Raw genomic sequence first — 17,747 nt, forward strand, 5'->3', positions numbered from 1 at the left:
AGCGGGCTGGTGGCTGAGGGCACAGTTGTCTGTTTCAATCAGGAGGGAGTCTCAGGCTCTGAGCTCCAGTTCCAGGCTAGTCTCTGGGGACCCAGATCAAATGGGAGAAGCAGGACTGTCTGGCATCGGTCGGAACTCGAGGGCAGCTTTCTCTCCGAGGTTTGCAGTGGTTGCTGGGACCCTGAGAGGCAGAGCCTCTGGGGACGGGACTGAGAGCAGCCATAACTGTTCGCTCAGCCCGCCCTGTTGATCCCCTGGGACCTGCCCTGCCCAAGCCTTGCACAGAGGCATTTTCGGGATAGCCTTAGGCAAAGGCTAGATTAGCACCTCCCTAGAGGACAGAAGTTCTCCCACTGCAGACACAGCTGATTCTCACAGCCAGTTGGCCTGGAGGTCAAATCCCCCACCCCAGTATTACCTACAACAATCAAGGCTTAACTACAACAAGACTACGCACAAAGACAACTAGGGGGTGCACCAAGAAAGCATAAAAAATGCAGAGACAAAGAAACAGGACACAACTGACAGAAATGGAGGATACAGAGTTCAAAACCACACTTTTAAGGTCTCTCAAGAACTGTCTAGAAGCTGCCGATAAACTTAGTAAGGCCCTCAAAAAGACTGGTGAGACCGCCGATAAATATAGTGAGATCCTCAAGAAATCTTATGAGACCCTCGATGTTGTGATAAAGAACCAACTAGAAATTAAGCATACACTGACTGAAATAAAGAATATTATACAGACTCCCAACAGCAGACCAGAGGAGCGCAAGAATCAAGTCAAAGATTTGAAATGCGAAGAAGCAAAAAACACCCAACCAGAAAAGCAAAGTGAAAAAAGAATCCGAAAATACGAAGATAGTGTAAGGAGCCTCTGGGACAGCTTCAAGCGTACCAACATCAGAATTATAGGGGTGCCAGAACAAGAGAGAGAACAAGATATTGAAAACCTATTTGAAGAAATAATGACAGAAAACTTCCCCCACCTGGTGAAAGAAATAGACTTACAAGTCCAAGAAGCGCAGAGAACCCCAAACAAAAGGAATCCAAAGAGGACCACACCAAGACACATCATAATTAAAATGCCAAGAGCAAAAGACAAAGAGAGAATCTTAAAAGCAGCAAGAGAAAGAAACTCAGTTACCTACAAGGGAATACCCATACGACTGTCAGCTGATTTCTCAACAGAAACTTTGCAAGCCAGAAGGGAGTGGCAAGAAATATTCAAAGTGATGAATACCAAGAACCTACAACCAAGATTACTTTATCCAGCAAAGCTATCATTCAGAATTGAAGGTCAGATAAAGAGCTTCACAGATTAGGAAAAGCTAAAGGAGTTCATCACCACCAAACCAGTATTAGATGAAATGCTGAAAGGTATCCTTTAAGAAGAGGAAAAAGAAAAAGGTAAAGATACAAATTATGAACAACAAATACGCATCTATCAACAAGTGAATCTAAAAATCAAGTGAATAAATAATCTGATGAACAAAATGAACTGGTGATTATAATAGAATCAGGGACATAGAAAGGGAATGGACTGACTATTCTTGGGGGGGAAGGGGTATGGGAGATGCGGGAAGAGATTGGACAAAAATCGTGCACCTATGGATGAGGACAGTGGGTGGGGAGTGAGGGCGGAGGGTGGGGTGGGAACTGGGAGGAGGGGAGTTATGGGGGGGAAAAAAGAGGAACAAATGTAATAATCTGAACAATAAAGATTTAATTTAAAAAAATAAATAAAATAAAATAAAAAATAAATAAAAAAAAGAAAACAAAACAAAACAAAAAAACAACAACACAAAATGGTGCTTCCCCTGCACCCACAAATGCCTATGCCTATTACAGGTAGCACATGGCATCTCCCAAGTTTTCCTCTCAGGACCTGGCTCTGATTAGCTGATAGACCTGGGATCTGCTATGAAACCTTCCTGAACACCCCTCAGCTTTGCAGCATGGATGGTGGCTAAATGCTAATGCTGCTGCTGTTGGCTACTATTCCTGAAGCCAGCAATCTGCAGGATGCCAGCATGGGGGCATATCCATGAACAGAAAACCGGGAGGGAGAGCTGTCTTCTCCCTAACTCTGAACTGTGCTGCATTTTCTATGGCTGCTATAATAAATTATCATAAATTCAGTGACTTAAACCAACACAATTTTTTCCTTATGCTCCTGGAGATCAGGAGTCCAACAGGGGCCTTACTTGGCTAAAATCAAGGTGTTGGCAGGGCTACAGGTTTTTGTTTTGTTTTGTTTTGTTTCTGAAGGCTCTAGGGACAATCTATTTCCTTGTCCTTTTCCGTTTCTAGACATAGCCTGCACTTCTTGGCTCACAGCCTCCTCCTCCATCTTTTAAGCCAACAATGTCAATGTCCCATCTCTCTAATCTTTCTTCCACACTCATTGGTCCCTGGAACTCTCCTCTCCTGCCTTCCTCTTCCACTTTTAATGACCCTTTTGATTACGTTAGGCCCACTCCACTAACCCATGGTAATATCCCTATCTTAAAACCAACTGATTAGCCATCTTAATTCCATCTGGAACCTTAACCCCGCCCCCCACCTTTGCCATATAACCTGACATAGTCATAGGTTCTGAGGATTAGGACAGGGACATCTTTGGAAGTGGGGGTATTATTCTCCTTACCATGTATACCTTGTCCCTTGAACTCCAAGGCAAGATTTTTCATGCCCAAAGTTTCTGGTGTCATTAATTAACATATTACTAGTATAGTAAGGTTACAGGAAATCAAAGTTAATATGCTAAAAATAAATTTTACGTCTAGATACTATTAACACACAATTAGAAAATAAACAACACACTACAATACCATTTGCAACAGCATCCAGGAATATCAAGTACCTAGAAAGAAATTAATAAAGGATATGCAAAAATTCAACACTAAAAACTGCAAAATGGTACTGAGAGAAATTAAAGACTACCTTTTGTAAAAATGAAATGTACTATGTTCACAGATTAGAAGACTCAATATTGTTAAGAGAGTAACACTCCTAAACTGATCTATAGATTCAATACAATTTCAAAAATATTACCAATAGGATTTTTATTCAAAATTGACAAGCTGACTCTAACATGTGAAAAGGAAACATCAGTCATTTATGGTCAATATTGTTCCAATCCAGTTGAAAAATATATTGAGGTTCTTCTATGTTCCAATAGGTATAATAAAAGAGAGGGCAGCAGTATAATGAAATAATAAGACACCTCTGGGTTCAAATCCAGCTGCTACCTACAACTTTCCCACACTCAGAAGAATTTCTCAGAGTCTTCTAGGGAGGGGTATGAGATAAAGAATGGTATTGTCTGGAGAGGCACCCAAGGAAGCTTAGATATAGCTCAGCCTTCCTGCCACCTGACCACAACCACCTGGATAGAGAAGCATTGTTCTAAATGAATCTTTCAAGTGATTCTATGCCATTAGATTTGGAAAGGACCTTAGAGAATATTATATTTAACCAATCTCCTCACGTTTCAAAAAAGAAAGAGGTCCAAATCGGATGAATTGTCTTGCTCAACATCATACGCTCAAGGTGATCGTTACTTATCAAAGTTAGATCACAGCCCAGCCCTCGCTACCAGCATCTGAGTACAAACTTGAGTGTGGACCTCTAAAATTGACCAGAAAACATGGGGGGGGGGGTAACACCTAATTTTTTTCATATACTTTGAGGAGAAATAAGATAATTTCTAATGTTTAACAAATTGCTTGACACAAGGCACTCAATTGTTTCTTTCCTCTTTCCCTCTCTATTTTCTACATCTAGCTGACCTCCCTTTAAATATATGCTCCAACATATGCATCAGTTAGAAATTTTTTAAAAATAAATTAAAATATAGTTAACACATAATATTATATTAGATTAAGGTGTATAATATTACTTATTCAGCATTTATATTCCTAATGAAGCGATCACCACAATAAGTCTGTAACCATCTGTCACCATACATAGTTATTAAAATGTATTGACCATATTCCTTGTGCTGTGCTTTACATCCCATGATTTATTCATAACTAGATATTTGTATTCATTATTCCCCTTCACCTTTTTTGCCCTTTCTCCTACCTCCTTCCCCTCTGGCAATCGCCAGTTTGTTCTCTTTATCTAAGAGTCTGCTTCTGTTTTGTTTTGTCAGTTCATTTATTTTGTTTTTTAGATGCCACATGTAAGTGAAACCATATGGTATTTGTCCTCTGTCTGACTTATTTCACTTAGTATAATACCCTTTAGTTCCATCCATTTTGTCACAAATGGCAAGATTTCGTTATTTTTTATGACTGCGTCATATTTGGTGAGGATGTGGAGAAAAGAGAACCCTTGTGTACTGTTGGTGGGACTGCAAATTGGTGCAGCTACTAAGGATTCCTCAAAAAATGAAAAATAGAACTACCATATGACTCAGCAATTTCACTCCTGGGTGTCTGTCCAAAGAAAACAAAAGCACTAACTCGAACGGATATATGCATCCCTATGTTCACTGTGGCGCTGTTTACAATATTTCTGTTGCAGATAACAGAATTCTATTCAGGCTCACATAAGCAAAGTGTGGGATTTGTTGTAAGGACAAGGGGTATCATGAGGACTCCAAAGTCAAGAACTCAACCAGGATTCAGAAAATCATTCGAACCAGAAATCCATATCTATTTCTATATTTCCCCCCCACTCCCTCCCACTCTCTCTCTAAAAAAAAACAAAAACAAAAAAACAAAGAAATTCCAAAATTTCTGACACAGATTTTTTTTCATTTATCAACTCAATCTCAATCGCACTATTTTATTCCCAATCCCAAATTCCTGGGAATGAGACTTCGGTGGCCAGTAGCAAAAAAGGGCCAGTAGAGTCACACAACATAAAGTAACTGCTGAGGAGTCACCACTCAAGGTGAAAAGAACAGTCATAGAGGCCTTTGCCAGGTGAGCAGAGTTTCCTACAAATCTACTACAATGTGCTGGCAACTTGTTGGTAGGTATCAAAGAGGAATCCGTTCCATATTTGAAAGGCTTCCAGCTTAAAGTATAGCTCAAAAGGGGCCACCATGCAATAGCTCATGTCTCAGCATGGACACATGGAGGATTTATTTTATATATTTCCAAAGCTCCCTGTTGATTCATTAAATACTCAGAGTCATGGCCACAGAACAAGTTTTCTCAATATCTTTCCTTGACTTAATCATGAGGATGGTTAGGGCAGACACTCTTGCCCTTAACACTTATGGGAAAACTGTTTTTTAAGGGAATCATCTTATTTCAGATAGTCTTGGCTATAGAACAAGGGACCCCTTTCATGGAGTTGCTGTGAAAAGCTGCCATGAAATATCAGGAAAAATAGTTACTTAATGTTTGTCTGCTGTTCAGCAGTTTTTCTCAGAATCCAGCTACTCTCCATCTCAGCAGTGTGGTTTTCTTCTTGTATTCACAACTGCCTGTCTAATAAATGAATTACATGTTAACTAATTATAGAAAATTAGATTTTTTTGCAGGACTTACATGGTCTTTTATTGGCAAAACCAATCACCCCTCTAAGGTTCAGATTTCATTAATTTTATCCTTAATTAAAACCACTGATTTTAGTGGAAAATTAAATGAACAACATGCTTTTCTAATGGATGTAAGCTTATACTGTGCAAATACTGAAGAGGCATGCATTACTACAAGCAGTGCTTGGGTTTGTCAGTTAAAAAAAAAAATTAACACAAGTCTTTTATACCCCCAAATGATGGCAGCTCTGCTTTGGATTTCTGGTAATGCTAGGCAGAAAATATTGCTCAGAAGTTTCAAATTCAATTCTCAGCTAGGCCATTCTGTTCCATAGATTTTCTGCATGTTTGGAAAAATCAGAATTGATCTAAGTTGAAAATTATGTGTATCTAAGGCACAGCTCTTCCCACACTGGTGAATGTTGACAGCACTGAGGTCTAGCTCCAAGCCCAGGATTTTTATATGGATGAGCGAGGATGAGGAGCTGAGAGGAAGGAAGACTTAACTCAAGGAAGTAGGACATGTGCCCAACAACTTTGCTCTGCACAGTGAAGTGAAAAGTTCACAGGTGAGCTGGTGTGTGTCTCTCACCTTTCCACACTGGATCAACCCACTACATTCTGAAAATTAACTGCTTCCTTGGTAGCTTACTTTCTTTTCCATTAATTATTCCTCTGAGAAACAATTAGAGTCCTATCAAAGAAGAACATGACTCCAAGCAAACCCACACTAAGAGTTAATAAGAGCTGCAAAGACAGACCTCTTCCTCCCAACACCTATTGGAAAATGAGCAGTTAAAATGTTTGGGTACAGTAATCATCGCATTGCATCAACTCCCCCCCCCCATATACAAATCTTTATATTTAAAAATTTGACCTTTAAAAATTAGTCCCATAGGAATCTTTGAATGAGTGTACCAGGATTTTTACTATAGCACTACATCCAAAAGAAAAAAAATTGAAAATGAAGTTACATGCCCATCTTTAGGGCAATGTTAAATGATGCAGCACCATATGATGGGAGACTAGTGGCCAGTAAAAGGAATGGAGTACAGTCACATATTAGAACATGGGAGGTGAAAAAAGCAACACAATACATATATTAACAATTAATTTTTGTAAAAATACATTTCTATGGACTTGTGTGTGGTATATACAAACAAAGATTCAAAGAATATGCAACAAACTGTTAATAGCAAAAAGTGGACTGTAATGGATGGTAAAAGAATAATTTACACTTTTTTACTTTATACAGTTTGAGGATGTTTGAATTTCCTACCCGTGGGAGACATTATTTTATAATTAAAAAATAAATATGATTGGCTGCAGAATTTCAGTTAGGGATGATGTAAAAGCTATGGAGATGAATGCTTGTGGTGATTTCACAACAGTGTGAATGTGCTTGATGTCACTGAACTGTACATTTAACAATGGTTAAATAGTAAATTTCATGTTATGAATACTTTACAATAAAAAATGGCAAGAGACACATGTCTTTCACAAGGGTATCTCCATTACATAAGGAATGAGCAGTGTGTGACTTTAAAGATGAGGCTGGACCTGTTTGTAAAGTATTCTGAATATGGTGCCAATGAATTACATGTGACTAGAGGCCCGATGCACAAAATTCATGCAAGGGGCTTGGCCCTTGCAGCGCTGGCTGCCTCGACCTGCCCTCGCAGCCCCAGCTTCATCTGGAAGGTCATCCAGACGGTCATCCGGAAGGTCGTCTGGATGGTCGTTCTGCTATTCAGTCTAATTAGCATATTAGCTCTTTATTATATAGGATAGGGTCTTAGAGTGACAGATAATGTCCTTGTGAAGTTAACAGAAGGGTCCCTACAGCCATGGGCATCATAGGAGGCTTCTCTTTGGTAAAGTAGATATTTGGGGGGAAGTTCTTCATGATAATCACATCACTATTACTTCAATCCCTTTCCCCCAAGTAACAATGTTTTCAGTCTTCAAACTAAGGCCACTGAGAATAGTGTAATATCTTAATGCATTTGTGTAAACTTCTTACAAATTTTATTTAATTAGACTTGCACTGAAATTACTTAAGAGTCCATATTATATTTTCCACTTATGTCTATGGAATTATAATTTTCAAGCTCATGCATTCCATATTTGACATAAGAAACAGTTTTCAGCATTTATAAGATAGAAAGAAATAAGGGGCCAAGGCCAGCTTACACTTGTATCAAGGAGTGTCTTTAATTTTAAGTGAATCAATCAATAACATATGCTGAGTGCCTGCTGTATGATCAAGGTAGGACATACAAAGAAGCATACTACAAGTGCCTGCACTTAAGGGGTTTATACCTGTGGAGGAAATAACTAATATACAAAGAATTGAGTTGAGCTGAATTGAATTAAACTAGATTGGATTAGATCAGAGTGGATTAGACTGAACTGGATTCTTTCTGATTTGATACAACTAACACTTAATAACCACAAAGATATCCCACTGAGCAAGATTGTATGGGTTTGAAGAAGAGAATAAAAATACTAATAAAATATGTTTCCTCTCCTACAACATTCACAGTTGAAAACAGCAGAGATTAACTAACTGACATGCAAGTCATACTGTAATTGTTATACAGTTTGAGTTATAAACTCACATTATGAAGAGGACTGGACTCATAATACCTGTGGTGATGAGAGCAACTTGTATAAAAGAGCTGAATCCAGGAACAGACCGGAAGGGGTATGGGGAAGGGTTATTCAGGTTGAGCGAACAGCTTGAGCAAAGGCCTGGAGGTGGGAATGTGCCAGCTCAGGGAACAGAGAGTGGTTCATTTGGGGGCGGGGGGGGGGGGGGGAGGAGGCAGGGTTCTCTGCAGGAGATAAATTAGGGGAGGGAGATTGGGGCCAGAGCCTTGAGGCACTTGTGAGGAATCAGAGTCCAAGGGCTTCAGAGGTTGAAGGGAACTCAGTGTTGAACTAATGGAGCTTTTGCCTACAGGAAGCCACCACCTCTCACCCAGGTCACTACACCAGCTTTTAACTGTTCTTCCCATCCCTGCTCCATTTCTCACACAGCAGCCGGAGTGGTCCTTTGGAGACTGCAAATCAAATCATGTCACACTTCTGCCCAGAATCTTTCCTTTGTCTCCTTCTTTCTTAGAATAAGTTCAAAATGTTAACATGACCTTGAGACCATGCAGGTAAGGGTTCCACCTTTCAGGCCTCATTGTGTACCAAGCAAAACATCCGTCTCCTCCATATGCTTCAGTACCCGAAACTGCTGCTCCCTGATCCCAGACTGCTCCACAGCGTCTCTGGGCCAATTGCAATGATGGAAAATAGCAGATGACCCATAACTCACTGTGAAATAAAATAAGGGATATAGGTATATATGCATGAATGAGTCACCTCTACAAGATTCATTTCAAGTACCATTCACCCTTATCATGGAATGACTGCAGGGGCAAGACACTCCCTATTCTATCTGGAGAGCAAAAGACAAATGGGGACATATGGAGAAAGAATCTGAGAATGGTCAGGAAGATGTTAGAGCAGGAACTAGGGTGTTGCTGAACTGATCCTCCATGGAGTCCAGATTGGGCAAGAGAAATCAGAAAGGGGGTCCAGCCTGAGGACACAGTATAGGCCGACTAGGTCCCAGGGAGTGTGAGAGACACATGTTTGCAAGATTCTGGTTGCAGAGGGATTCAGAAAGGTCAAGACCGCAGAAGAGAAGACCTGCTTGAGGCAGGGCTGCCAGGCTGGTGTGGAGAAGAGCATAAGAATCAAGGTCAAGAAATTGTTGGAACAAGAGCTGAAGTCACCCGGGACAATAGCTCACCACTGGACCCTTTTTATGATATACATAATTATAATTCCACATTTTTTTTGGCTTACTTATTATTGTCTATTTTTACCTCAAACTAGATTATAATCCCCTCAAGGGCAGGGAACAAATATGTTGCAGTGTACTATCTGGTGTCTGTCAAAATCAGAGATACTCAAACTCATTGGACAATGAAGGAATGACTGAATGAATGAATGCATGACTACACCTCACTGTCTGTCATCCATCTTTGCAACTGGAAGGTGATTTTGCTCATGGCAGTTGTGTGATGTGGGTGAAAAACACTTGACGCTGGAGAGTTGTGAAGACACAGTTTTACAAACTGTTAAACTGTGGATTTTATGTAACTGTTTGTGTTATTCTTTAGTTGCTTAATTTGTTCCCTCCACTGTGAAAGTGTATATCCTTGAAGGTCAAGGCCCAAGTCTTACATAAGATTGCATTTCTATCCCCAAAGCATCCAGCAAATGCTGGGAAAATAATAAACAGATGTATGGCATCCTTGAGGGGATGTTTTGCAGTTAAACAGACTTTTGTAGTTAGATGAAACTGCCCCTATCAGTGATTTTCATACTTTATTCAGTGTCTTCATCTGCAAAATAGGGACAAAAACCAGGATATAGCTTATGGGGTTGATGTAAAGCTCAAGTGAGATAATAACCAGTTATCAGTGCCAGGCACACAGCACTTATGCACTGAGCTAAAGATTAAAATATTTTTTAATCTGTTGTCTGGGCTGTGTAAACTACAGTTATACATAGTTTTTCATTGTTTACAACAACACTCTTTTCTTCTTAGTGCCTTGGCTATAAGGAGCATTTCCTTTCCTGGTTTGCTTCAGCAGCAGTGCTTCCTGATCCTGGTGACCACTTCTGCAGGGCAAGGTTAGTCTGTATGCTCCTTTGGGGGCAGGGGCGGGGCTCCTAACCGCAGGGGCTGATAAGGGCATGCACAGCTCCATGCTGTCCTCTGGTGGTCATATTGTGGTCTGCCCCTCCCTGCACTCTTTTCCAGTGTAGACATTAAGGTACAAAGATGAACTATAGACAGAACACCAATAAAGACATACCCTGGAGATTATTAGGTAGTGGTGAGGGTTGCACTGCACCCATTGTTTTGTTTGCCTCAGTTCCTCTTATTGTCATGCTCCCATCTCCACCCACCGTATGACTACTAGAAAGAAGGTGCACCTGTACCAATGAAAAACTCAGCATCTTCAAGGGTTATAAGATCTTGAAGCTCAGTCAAGGCAGTTCCAAGGCTCTGAGAGGGCCAGTGTCCAGCTTACGAGATCACACAGCTAAACTATGACTTTGGCCTCTTAAGTCCTGTATGATACCACCTACCATAAAATGGTGCTCACCATAAAAATACAACTTCCTTCAGGATGACTTCCACATTGCCTCAGCTGAAATTAACCTAAATGACCACTGTAGGTCCAGGAACCATCTTGCTTTTTTTACTTTCCCCCATCCTTCACATCCAATAAATAAGCAAACCATTTGTTTTTCCGAATTATATATCTGACTACTCTTCTCCATTGATGCTCTCTTGCTTAGATGACTACAGTTGTTTCCTAGTGGCTACTTCTTCTTTCTCTCTCCTTCCATCCCTTTCACAATTCTCTCTCCTTCCAGGAGCCAGAATGAGTTGTTGTCAGATCATGGATCAGTCCTATTTAAAGTCCTTCTCTTTGCACTTAAAATAGGTCAACCATTCACCATGGTCTACGTGTTCCTGTGTAACTCCAATCTCATCACCCACTTGGTTCTCCACATTGCATCCAACCTCATCCCTTTTCTATGCCTCCAAGGCCAGCCTTTGCCTTTGCACTTGCTGTTCTCTCTGCCTGGGATATTCTTCCTTGCACTCTCCTAATGGATGGCTCTTTTTCCTTCCTCTCAGTTTAGATATAGCCTCATAAACAGCCTGCAATATCCACCCTACTTAAAGCATCCTCTCTCCCATTATTCTTTTCTCATTATTCTTGATCATGTCTCCCTAATAATTTTCTTCATAACAATAATTATTCTTTGTAATTATCTTCTTTCTTGGTTTACTGAATGTCCTCTATTAGAATGTACCTTCTAGGAGAACACAGATTTTGCCTTCACAACGCTAAGTTCTCAGTGGGATATAATAGATGCCACAAACAAGTGTGGAATCTAAACAAACAAACAAACAAACCAAAAGACTAATAAAAACAAAGACTAAAGTGATGGCTACCAGAATGAAGGGGGTGGTAGAATGGGTAAAAATGGTGAAGGGGAATAGAATCAATAATATTGTGGTAAGTTTGCCTGATGACAGATGATCACTAGAATTAGTGGAGTGATCTCATTGTAAGGCATAAAAATGCTGAATCACTATATTATACACATGAAACTAATATAACTAAAGTAATATTGTATACCAATGATACTTAAATAATAAACAAACAAATAAATAAAAAAAGTGCCTGTTGCTAGGAGGAGCAGCATTTTATATCTTGTGGCACTAGCAAACTTTCTACAACCCTCAGCCACTCCCTCTGCCATGTCCAGTCGCATGGAACCATCTCAATCAGACTGGGCTCTTACACTGGCTGACTGAGTGAATAAGCATGCCCTGTGCAGATGTTTATAGACCAAATTTTACATATGTATACAAAATCACATTTCTACCTCCATGTAACTTACAATAATTAGTGAATTTGTATTCCTTCTCTTATTCATCACTGTAAGTCATAGTAACAAGATTTGATAGTACTAAATGTCATCCCCATTACATTAATACAAACTTGATATTATGTTTATTTGGTAATGATTTCTCCCTGAAACTAGACATTCAGGGATTGTTTCCAAGAAAAAAATAATAATTGAATAGAGAAAGGGACTGCAGTTGCCATTAAAATTAAGACCAGAAATCATTTTGTCTGTGTAATTCTTCTCTGGTTCCACCTCCAGCAATGACTGGAAACAGGTCCTTAAGGGTGAGTAATAGGGATGAATGTCACAAGAGTCAGACATAATGAACCAATATCTTTCAGAAACTCCATAGCATATGCCACTGCAGAAGCAAGGCTGAGTAGGAAAGTATGCACATGAGAAAAAACAAACAGCCCACTGAGGAAATATGCAGACACACATTGATATGTACACACAGCATCGTGTCTCTCTTTGACTGGGCAACAGTCATCTGGTTACACAAGACCGAAACTTTATAGTCAGATCTGGCCCTGGTTGTGGAAGATGCTGAATCACTGGCGCAGGGGAAGCTGCAGACACCTAGCACTTTCAAAGACAGCGGGAAGCTAAGAGAATAACAGTCTGACTCACTAAGAACAGATCACTTGGTTATGCCAGTCTCTGCAAACCTGCTTTCTCAATGGACTCTCCTACCCCACTTCCCTTGCCACACCACTTCCTTGCATCTCTTCATCCTTCTCTAGGGCATATGAAAAGTAGAGAGAAGGTAAGCAGACAAGAGAAGGAATGGGAACTAATGACATTCTCCTAGATTTGCTCATATATTCTTTTATGTTTTTAGATATTTATTGTTGAAAATATTACATATGCCCCCCCCCCCCATTAACCCCTTCTAGCACACCTCTGGTCTCACCCCAGGCCTTCACCACCCTATTGGCTGTGTCCATTGGTTACAATATATGCATACAAGTTTTTTGGTTGATCTCTTTCCACCCACCCACCCACCCACACTTTCCCTCTGAAATTCCATACTCTGTTCCATGCTTATTCTTTCTATTTAGCCTATTAATTACACACTAGGATGTCATTTCCTGGGTCTTATTTTCCATTCAGAGTAAAAAGCATTTAGGTTGGTTTCAATGATCATCAAAATGCTTTTTTTAAGCCTTCAAATAATTTTTACCTTTTCATTTATTTTTATTTATTTTTTAATTTATCTTTATTGTTGAAAGTATTACAGATGTCCCCCCACCCCCATTGACCCCTCCACTCTGCTCCTGCCCCCTCCCCTGGCCTTCACCACACTACTGTCTGTGTCCATGGGTTATGCATATCAGCTCTTTGGTTAATCTCTCCCCACCCACCCACCCCTTTCCCTCTGAGATTCTAGTCTGTTCTATGCTTCAATGTCTCTGGATCAATTTTGTTCATCAATTTATTTTGTTCATTAGATTCCATATTTAAGTGAGCTATGTGATACTTGTCTTTCTCTGACTGGCTCATTTTGCTCAGCATAATCTCCAGGTCCCTTCATGCTGTCTCAAAGGGTTAAGAGATCCCTTTTTCATAGCTGCATGGTATTCCATTGTATAAATTACCTTTTCACTTAAATATCTGCTGTTCAGTATTTGAGAAATATGTGCTTTCTAATTCAAGATGTGTATGCTTTAGGAAAACTTATTTTATACATACACTGGGGAGGGTATAATGACAATAAAAAGGCAAGATTGGTAGTCATGGATCTAACATGATGACTAGTCTAATTAAGAATTTGAAAGAATTTTTATCTAAAGACACATCAGGCAGGCCCAAGATGTTTGTTCAAATGACCTGATTTTCTTCCTCAAGAATCATGGGTCATAGAATTTATTTGATGCGGTCAGTGTTTGCTGAAGAAACGCATTAAAGAAGTAAGATAAGGTTCAGTTTCAGATGACAACGATCTAAGATGTCTACAGTTGATGAATAAAGCTCATTAATCTCTGGCCTCAGCATAACTCAGAGAATAGGCAAATGGGTTGATATACTCAGAAAAACACCCACTTATCAATGAGGTTTCTTTCTGAGCTACATTTCACACTCAGCTTTGTGAATGCCTTCATCCCATAGAACAGGGGTGGGCAACCCCTGGCACACGTGCCAAACATGGCATGCCAGTAACTTTTGCTGGCACGCGAAACCCTCTCTTATAATCTTCCATTTACAATTTTTGTGAACATTTGAATGACTTAAATGTTAAATTACAAGGAACTGGCAAGACACTTGATGCTATGTTTGGTTACATAAAGGCTTTTGAAAAGAAACTGGAAGTCTTTAAGAGGGATGTGGATGGTGAGAGATTTAGATATTTCCCAAACCTCAAGAGGCACATCAAAGACCTCCCAAAAGATGACAGAACAGACTGTCAAAGCCTTCAAAAGCTGTTTTTAAACATCATTGAGTCAACTATTAAACAGCTCTTCTCAAGATTTGCAAAATTCAGAGAACTGGAAGAGACAGCAAAATTCATGAGGTTTCCAGACAGCATAAAACTGGAGGAACTAAACTTACAAATGTTTTCATGGATAGACATGGCTGACTTTGAAATGCAATTGATTGAATTTCAGAGTAGCTCAATTTGGAAGCAGAAATTTATTGACCTTAGAGTTGACTTGGAAAACATTGAAAAAAAAGCGATTAGAGGCAGGAGTATCAGAGACAAGTGTTGAAAACGAACTATTGAGGACTTGGAATGCCATTCCAGAAAATTTTTTCTGTTTAAAAAACTTTGCAACAGCGTTACTCTCCATATTTTCATCCACATATGCTTGTGAATCTTTGTTCTCAGTGATGAATTTTGTTAAGTCTCGTAATAGGAGTAGCCTGACGGATGAAAGTAGTAGCTTGTGCATATCTCTGAAGGTCACGAAATATAAACCTGATGTAAAATCTCTGTCATCAGTGATGCAGCAGCAAAAGTCCCACTGATAATAACAAACGGAGTCATAAAGTTTACTGTCGGACTATCAGTATACGTGTATACAATAAAAAATAAATGTATTTTTCATCATCATATACTGTGTTTTTGTCGCTCGAATGAATTTTATTATTTCTTCAAGGTTCTTCACATACGTACACCTTAAGAGATATCAAGTAGGCGTAACATGTTCTCAAATAATTAGGGTTGGAATGCAGAAGAATTTTGAGTCAGGGATTTTGCTGGTTTTGGTACGCACTCACAAAAGGTTGCCCACCCCTGCCATAGATCAACCACCTGAACCAGAAAGGGTTTCAGCAAAAGTCATGATCTGTATAAAGAAAAGGCCCAGTAGTGGAAAAAGTGTGTGCTAGGAGACTTCTTAGAATCTAAATATTCCTACCTCACGTATTACCTTGTAACCCTGGAGAAATTATTTAGTCTGGTTAAGCCATTTTATGAGTGTACCAAAATTTGTTTAGCCATTATCTGAAGAGCATTTGGGTTGTTTTAAGTTTTCGGTGATTATGAATAGAGCTGCTATAAAAAACATTTGTGTACAGGTTTTTGGGTGGACATGTATTTTCATTCCTTTAGATTAGGGTATAGTCACCTTTTTCTGTATAGCTTTGTGGGCCACGTATTCTCTGTCACAGCTGATGTGAAAGCAGCCATAGACAATAAGTAAAAGAATAAGTATGGCTGTGTTCCAATAAAACTTTTTTTATAAAATTAGGCAGTGTGCTGGACCTGGCCTACCGGCCATCATTTTCCAAACCTGGCTCTGTTATAAATACCCAGGAATGGTATTTCTGGCTCATATGATCAGCGTATTTTTTAAACTTTGTAATAAGGTGCCAAACTGTTTTCCAGAGTGACTGTGCTATTTTGCATTACCATTAGCAGTGCATAAGAGTTCCAGTTGTTCCACATCCTCACTAACACTTAGTATTCTCAGCATTTTACTTTTAGCCATTCTAATATGTGTGCAGAGTATTGCACAGTGCCATTAATTTGCATTTCCCTAGTGGTCAATAACTTTCAACATCTTTTCACGTGCTTAATGGCCATCCCTATATTCTCTTTGCCGAAGTGTCTGATCAAGTCTTTTACCCACTTTTTATTGGGTAGGTGGTTTACTTACTGTTGAATTTTGCAAGTTTCTTACATATCTGGACATAAAAGCTTTTTTATTTTTGCAAATATTTTCTCTTAGTCGGTGTCTTGTCCTTCCATTCTCAAAATGGTGTCTTTTGCATCTAAAAATTTCTAATTTTGATGAATTCCAAATATTTTCTTTTATGGCTATTGCTTTTGGTGTTATTTCTAAGATCTCTTTGCCTAAACCTGGGTCATAAAGACTTTCTTAAATGTTTCCTCCTGAAAGTTTTGTAACTCGACATTTTACATTTAGATCTATGTAAATGGAGCTACGGCCTATGTTAAGTTTTTTATATAAAATGCAAGGTTTAGGTTAGGTTTATTCTATTATATAAACATTTGTATAGATAGATAGATAGATAGATAGATAGATAGATAGATAGATAGATACGCACCACTTGTTTAAAAAAATATTCTTTTTCCATTTGACTGATTCTGCATCTTTGGCAAAAACGAACTGGCCAATTGCAATGTGTTATCCTGAATTACATCTTGGGACACAAAAAAAGGATATTAGTGATATAAGTGGAAAAACTGTGGTAGAAATCAAATAAAGTCTACAGTTTGGTTAATAGCATTGTACTAATGTTGATCTGTTACTTTTGTAAAATGTAACACAACAATGTAAGACATTAGCATTAGGGAAAACTGAAAGTGGGAACTCTGTATTATGTTTGTAACTTTTATCTAAATCTGTAATTACCTCAAAATAAGAAGTTTATTTTAAAAAATAAATTGGCCTTATTTTGTGGACTTATTTATGGACTCTCCATCGGTTTTAATGCATTATGTGGCTATCCCTTCCCCAATACTCCACTATCTTGATTACTGTTGTGGCTTCAGTGTTAAGAAAAATTTACAAACTTCCATTTGTTTGTGAATGTCCCCTAGAGACTAGAAGCTCTGCAAGGGCAGCCACATGAGCAGGAGTTCAGTTCTTGTTTACTACTGAATCCCCAGGATCATGTCTGGCATGGCAGGCACTGAATAAATTCATTTGTCAAATGAATTAAAAAATGGATCTTAATGACAGACTGAATAAAGCACAAGTGAATCTGTGATTCTGCTTCCCCAGGTCTGTTAAGCCATTGGGAATGTCAAGTAAAGAGCTGAATACATACGAGTGGCTCAGTAAACTCTCAGGAAAGGTGAGAGTCTGTGAGTTATACTGGGTTTATTTCACTACTTCTCATCCATCCTCCATTTCTCTTACTGCTGTCCCCTTTCCCCCTGTTGTCTCTTTTTTCTGCCCCATGGGGTATGTGATCTCACTACTGAGCAGTTCCAGGTTAAATTATGATGAGAGCTTCACATGCCCACCTGGGAGATGCTACAGGGAACGGGTTTAGCACAGAGCCCAGAACATGGTGCATATCCAGCAAGGGTTAGCCTTAACCACTACTTTTAATCATTAAACACACACACACAGATTTGAATATTTTACTTGACCCCAAAATTCTTTTATTTACTCATTCACAAAATATTTATCCATAAGATTTGACAGGATTTATAGCCCTTGCATTTTTCTAGGGGCTGCAGACAAAGCAGAGAACAGGGTAGATAATGATCCTGACCTCAAGAGTAAATTATTTGAATGAGTATTCCAACCAATCTACTCCCCGTATCAAAACC

The sequence above is a fragment of the Myotis daubentonii genome, chromosome 5 (genome assembly GCF_963259705.1).
Source record: "Myotis daubentonii chromosome 5, mMyoDau2.1, whole genome shotgun sequence".
NCBI classification, from domain to species: Eukaryota; Metazoa; Chordata; class Mammalia; order Chiroptera; family Vespertilionidae; genus Myotis; species Myotis daubentonii.